This window comes from Penaeus japonicus, unplaced genomic scaffold (genome assembly GCF_977035675.1).
Source record: "Penaeus japonicus unplaced genomic scaffold, GWHDUDI00000001_assembly GWHDUDI00000012, whole genome shotgun sequence".
NCBI classification, from domain to species: Eukaryota; Metazoa; Arthropoda; class Malacostraca; order Decapoda; family Penaeidae; genus Penaeus; species Penaeus japonicus.
The window spans coordinates 40787141-40794632 of record NW_028234414.1 but is presented as its reverse complement, the minus strand read 5'-3'; positions in this window follow the sequence as shown (position 1 = coordinate 40794632).

The following is a 7492-nucleotide window of genomic DNA, read 5'->3' as shown; positions in this document are numbered from 1 at the left end:
AGACCGAAAAAAAAGAATAAAAAAAGAAAAGAATTAAAGACCCAACACAGTAGACGAGTAAATGGAGTAGTCAACGAAGTGGAAGAAAAATCGGCAAAGTGGATGAGTAAGGATTCATTCCACTGTAGGGTGGGTGGAGAGAGAACACGCATCACGTTCGCCATTTGTCAAGACCCATGACGCGCGAAATCCTCTGTGCATAAATTCAATTTCCGCCAGAGTTACAAATCCCCGGCGTTGTATGGGCGGAGGGAAAAAGGCGCGCCTCTCTTTGCCCCGAGTAATTAATCAAGAATATCTGTTTCTGCGCTCGGGGAAAAGTCCGGGCGAGAGAAATCCTTCGGAGATTTCTGTTTACGGGTTTCTGTTTTTGATTTTTTTTTTCTCGGCTCGGCTCGGGTCGGGGTTGGAGGAGGGGGAGAGGGAGGGGGGAAGGGAGGGAGAGGGAGATGGAGATGGAGATGGAGGGGGAGAGGGAGAGGGAGGGGGAGAGGGGAGGGAGGGAGAGGGGGAGGGGAAGGGAGAGGGAGAGGGAGGGGGGGAGGGAGGGAGAGGGGGAGGGAGATGGAGATGGAGAGGAAGAGGGAGGGGGAGAGGGAGGGGGAGGGGGAGGGAGAGGGAGGGAGAGAGGGAGAGGGAGAGGGAGGGGGAGGGGGAGGGAGGGAGAGGGAGGGGGAGAGGGAGAGGGAGGGGGAGGGGCAGGGGCAGGGGCAGGGGCAGGGGCAGGGGCAGGGGCAGGGGCAGGGGCAGGGGCAGGGGCAGGGGCAGGGGCAGGGGCAGGGGGAGAGGGAGAGGGAAGGGGAAAGGGAAAGGGGGTGATGTGATGCATTTTATCTTTCCGTGTAGATTTGTTTTTTTCTGTTATTACAATTCTTTCTCCTCTATTCGCCGGTAAATGAGAGTTTTATCTTTCCAAGACAAATAAGCTGTTAGAAGTTTTAACATAGCTTATGTGGGGGTTTGTCCTTCGTAAATTGCTGTTGGTAAGTAATATAAGTTTGCTTCAGAAGACCTCTAGCGCTTTCAGTGGTGGGTATATTATCCTACATGATAAACAATTCTAAACTTTAATCCTTCACCCTTTCCTATTTTCATTTCTCCCCGGTAGTGGTTTTACGGCGTTATTACGAAATTATAATAACCATCCTCATTATCATTAGATATCATTATTATCATCACAGTTGCACATAATAATCATCGTCATTATCATTTACTCACCATACCCATCATAACCATAGGATTGTTTACAATTATCACTATAATTTCGGTCATTTTTATTCTTACACGAATTTGATTACATGAAGAGATTCCAATAAACATCATAACATAAATATAGGACAAAAATAATAATAGTCATGATAATTATAACAAAGAGGAAGAGAGAGAGAAAGAGAGAGAGAGAGAGAGAGAGAGAGAGAGAGAGAGAGAGAGAGAGAGAGAGAGAGAGAGAGAGAGAGAGGTAGTAGGATGGAGGATAAAAAACAAAAAAAAAGATGGAGTGAGTTTTGGGTTTGTATTTTTAAACACCGGGGTCCTGTGATCTCTTTTTCGAGGACGTAACGAGCGTGTTGCCTCGAGTGTGGGAAAGATACATTGACGACTGGTGTTCTTTGCGGAATCTTCCAGATCTTCCAGTTGGCAGATTTCCAAATCAACCAGCATGATTTTTCCTATGGCCTTCGGTGTAGTTATTCTCAATCAGTCCTTAGATATATTCGAATATCATGATTATTTTCCCTATGCCCTAATTATTCAAATATTATAATTTCTCCTATGCCCTTTGATGTAGTTATTCTCAATCAGTCCTTAGATATATTCAAATATTATTTCTGGATGTTTCGAAGAATAGCAATTGCAGATTGGATGTTGAATGGCTACATACATCAGGGTGGTATCTATTTTGTATAATCTGTGTGTCTTCGGATTTTTTGTATTAAGTTTTTATTCAGAGTCGTAGCAAAGAAATGCCATACGTGAAGAAGGAAGAGAAGAAAAAAAGTCAATTGAAAGCTGGATTACGAAATTGCTTTCATATTCCCCCCCACAATTTTTTTCTGCAAGATATTATATATTTTTCTTAATGTCTTCAAATCTACAAAACTATGTCGTTTCACTAGAAAAAAGAAAAGAAAAACAATAACTAATCGAGACCTGACCCACTAACGCTCCAATAAAGACATATCACCCACCAAAAAAAAAAAAAAAAAAAAAAAAAAAAATCCCGCGTGATGGAGATACAGATGGAGATACTCATGGTTGCAACAATTGACAATTGATCAGGTCACTCGATGGATGCAAGGAGCGGGAAGTTGCATAGAGGATGGCGGGCGCCGTAATGCTTCGTTATAAGCCTCTGAATTATTATCAGTTATGCTTATCATTCCCATCGTTATCATTTATGTTATTATCACTATGATTATCATCAGCCTCATCATCATAAACATCATCATAATCATCATCATTATGATTATTAATATCCATTTATTTATCAGTATTGGTGATACAAGCTTGTTATCATTATCGTCATCATTATTGTCATGAAGAATATCATAACTAAACCATCATCCCTATTATATAATCACTATTAATATATTCATCCTCTCGTTATTACCATCTTCATTATCATTATCATTATTATCATGACCCTCACTATCAACATCATTATAATCATAATCATCATTTTTATCACCATAATTATCATTATTCTTATCATCATTAATCTTACTTTCATTATCATCCGTATATTCATCATCATTATCATTAGTTATTATTATTCTCATAATTATTATCATGATTTTATCATGATCAACCATATGATAATTATCATCATTATCATTATATCATTTTGGTCATCTTCATCATCATTATCATCGTCTTTATCATCATTCTACTACCATAATCATCCCCATAATCATTACCATTACCATCATTATCATCATCATTATGTCATTATCATCATCCACATATTCATCATCATCCCCATCATAAATATCATCACCATTATCATCATCACCATCATCATCAACATTAACATCACCAGTATCATCACCATTATCATAACCATTATCATTATCATCACCATCATGATCACCATCACCACCATTACCATCACCAGTCTCACCACCACCACCATCATCATCACCATCACCATCACCATTATCACTGAAGCAAAGACAACCATCTATCGAATAATCCCTTATTCACGATAGCCTACGATATAGCCTTGACGTGAATCAAAAACAAAACAAAAAAATAAAAAATATATCGTTTAAAGGGAGCGAGACAAGAGCCCGTTTTGACATGCATGTGAGGCACGCGTTTTGTGTGTTTGGTCCTGGAGGAATTGATAAAATACGGGAAGATGGGAGAAGAGGAGATGTGGAGGAGAAGGGAGGAGGATGAGAGAAGATGGGAGAGGAGGAGAAGTGGAGGAGAGGGGAGGTGGAGAGAAGATGGGAGAGGTGGGAGAGGGAGGAGGGAGAGGAGGGGGAGGGGGAGGGGGAGGAGGGAGGGAGGAGGAGGAGGGAGAGAGAGAAAAGGAGGGAGGGAGAGAAAAGGAGAGAGAGAGAGAGAGAGGAGGAGGGAGAAAGAGAAAAGGAGGGAGAGAGAGAAAAGGAGGGAGAGAGAGAGGAGGAGGAAGAAAAAGAGGAGAGAGAGAGAGAGGAAGCAGGGGGAGAGAGAGGAGGAGGGAGAAAGAGAGGAGGAAGAGAGAGGAAGAAGGGGGAGAGAGAGGAGGAGGAGGAGGGAGAGAGAGAGGTAGGATGGAGGATAAAAAGATGAAATGAGTTTTGGATTTGTATCTTTGAGCCAGTTTCTTTCTCTCATTATCTGTCTCTGTCTGTCTGTCTCTCTCTATCTATCTATCTCTCTTCCCCTCCCTCTCCCTCTCCCTCTCCTTCCCTATCCCCTTCACCCCCTTCACCCCCTCACCCTCTCCCCTTCCCTCTCCCCTTCCACCACCCCCTCCTCACCCTCACCCCTTCCACCACCCCTTCACCCCCTCACCCTCTCCCCTTCAACCACCCCTTCACCCCCTCACCCTCTCCCCTTCCACCACCCCTTCACCCCTTCACGCCCTCACCCTTCCACCACCCCTTCACCCCGTCCCCCTCACCCTTCCACCACCCCTTCACCCTCCTTCTTCAAAATCGAATCACTTTCCGACGTTTGCGCAAGTGCCCAGTCGCAGCCTCAGCCATCTATCTGCAGGAAGCCGAGTTCCAATATTTCCAATATTTATTAACAAGGGAATCATACTTCTCTTAACAAGGGAATCACACTTCTCTTAACAAGGGAATCATACTTCTCTTAACAAGGGAATCATACTTCTCTTAACAAGGGAATCATACTTCTTTCTCTCCTGGAACAGTGGGTGGGTCCCGGTGTTACTTTTTCTCAGTGGCTTAACCTCTCCGACAATGAATACGAAACAGTTTCTCGGCTCCTCTGTGCCACGGGGTTTGAATGTGAAGTGGGAGGAATGGAGAGATGGAGAGGGGAAGAGGGAGGGAGGGAGGGAGAGAGAGAGAGGGGAGGGGGGAAGAGGGAGGGAGGGAGAGAGAGAGAGGGGAGGGGGGAAGGGGGATGGGAAGAGAGGGAGAGGGTGAGGGTGGGGGAGGGGGAGGGTGTGGGTAAGGGTGAGGGTGAGGGTGAGGGTGAGGGTGAGGGTGAGGGTGAGGGTGAGGGTGAGGGTGAGGGTGAGGGAGATGGAGAGGGAGAGGGAGAGGGTGTGGGTAAGGGTGAGGGTGAGGGTGAGGGTAAGGGTAAGGGTGAGGGGGAGGGAGAAGGAGAGGAAGAGGGAGAGGGAGAGGGAGAGAGCGAGAGAGAGAGATAGAAAGAGAAAAAAAAATAGAGAGAGATAGACAGAGATAAATAAAAAACATAAACAGAGAGAGAGAGAGAGAGACAGAGAGAAATAAAAAGATAAACAGAGAGAGAGAGAGAGACAGAGAGAAATAAAAAGATAAACAGAGAGAGATAGAGAGAAACAGAAAGAGAGAAACAGAAAGAGAGAAAGAGACAAGGTTGAATAGAAAATAAACACCCACTCCATCCAGGGAATGCAACACCCTCCGTTTCTATTTGCATTGAAATATGACAACAACATGAGCCGGAGTTAGAAGAGAGGATAAAGTTGTATGTGCATATATTCCTCAAACTTTTCGAGTGGTTTATGCTAATTCTACTAGTTCATTCTTTTGTCTTTGTTTGTGCAAATGTGCGGTCGCTTTTAATGTGATCTTTTGATAAGACATCAGAAGGAATTTTGGATCAGTTGAGTAACTTGCGTCTGGTTTTAGATTTATGAAATATTATGTTTTTTTGTATATTTATATTAAGGTGTATTTGAATGTAAGTCTGCTGGATACTAATCTAATCTAAAAATAAAAAGTCAGACATACACACATATACACGGACAAACACACAAACACACACACACACACACACATCCACACACACACACACACACGTACACACACGTACAACACAAACACACACATCCACACACAACACACACACGTACACACACACACACACACACACACACACACACACACACACACACCACAAAGAGTATCAAAATATAATACTCCCTCTCAAGCCATGCACCAGCCTTAAATAACACCATGACCTTAATCATCTAAGATATAAATGACCTGTCCTGTAATTGCGTTTAAACCCCATGTCCAGACCACTGCTGTTCCCCCTATCGCCAAGCAGGCTTTGACACGGGGCGTCTGTGTCACCATCTGCCCTCCTGCCAGGACTTGGTCTTTAGTTTGCCTTATCTCATTTCTCTTTGTATCTTTTTGGTTTTCTCTGTTGTTTTGTTCTCTCTCTCTCTCTTTTATGTCTGTTTTATCTATTTTCTCTCTGTCTTTCTTTGCCTCTTTCTCTATTCCTCTTTCACTCTTTCTCTTTCTCCTTCTCTTTCTTTCTCTTTCTCTCTCTCTCTATCTCTCTTTCTTTCACTTTTACATTTGCTTTATCTTCTCTCTCTCTTTCTCTCTCTCTCTCTCTCTCTCTCTCGCTCTTCCTCCCCCTCCCTCTAAATGGATCTTCCACTTTTTGTTGATTGTCTTGCATCTTCTCTTTCCTCTCTCTCCTTTTACGTACATATGTCTGTATGGAAGCGTATGACCGTGAAACCAACACCATCATCTTTTGACTGAGCTTTATGTGCAGTTTCAAAGGATTAACCAAGACTCACTCGCAAATTTCACATCGTTTTATTCCCTCTTTGCGTAATAATCTCAAATGAATGCTCTATCATCACTGAATTGCAGTCTATGCTGGCCTGCCGTTTTTCCCATAAAAAGGGATATTTATATATGTATTGTAGAGGGTGATGGTGGAATTACGTCAGATATAAAGGGATTTTGTTATAGTAAATGTGTAGTATTGTATCTTTGTCCTGTTAGAGTACATTTGGGGAAACGTTGACTACATTTTTCGTCCCTAAATAGCTACTAACTGTGCTGGATAATTCTGCATTATGGTTCCAATGCGTCTATTCTTCCATGTGAAGTATTTAATTTATCAAATGACCTTACTTAGTGATGATATTTACATATGTTCTTATTTACAAAATGCAGAACGAATGCAGGTAAGAGAAAACGAAGCCGTGGTCTGTATTATTTAATCGCTAATGAAGAAATACTGCTCAAAGTTACTGGTTTTAAAGAAAATTAATGTTTTACAGAGAAAATAGATGTTGTAGTGAATCCTTACGTGCTGAAACGGTAGAATAATTAAACAAGTCGCTAAATAAAGATACAGATGTCGAAATAGGAACGGTGATAGAGAGAGAGAGAGATAGATAGATGGGCAAAGGCACGGATAAAGAAAGAACTAGATTACACAGCACACATGTTTTGCATAAAGATAAAAAAAAAAAAGAAACAGATACAAAGTGAATTCCAGAACAAAGGAAGACAGACTGACGAGGAACAACACAGGGAGAACTAACAAGACAAATGGAGGGGGGAAATGACCAGTTCCTTTACGAGAAAGCGAAATGGGACGGTCTCAAAGGAATTAAAAAGTACTCTCCTGATATACGCATGATTTAGATATTCCTTTTATAGTGTTCGGACCAAAGCCATGAGGGAAACGTAACATAACGAACTACCGGTGAGATAAAGGGGTTCTAAGATGGAGGAGAATCGGATACGTTGTTTAGGAAGTGGCTTTAATGATCATGGGCGCGTCATAAGGATGAGGATAAGCCAGATTTTGCGGAGTAGAGGCTTCACACGGGCTTATGTGCACTATTGCGAGCAGTGCCCAGACACAACAATGACCGCTAATTGGCAGTGGAAACTCACGAGCTTGGACGGGTGAGGGTGAGTGCGTCTAGTACTTTCAGAAAACATGAAGGTTTCATCTTCTGCAGAACCGCCAATGGTAGAAACCAGAATTAGAAACCTGATGAACTCTACCTCGGTATTTCAACGATAGTATATGGAGATGTTTTAGAACCTACGGACTT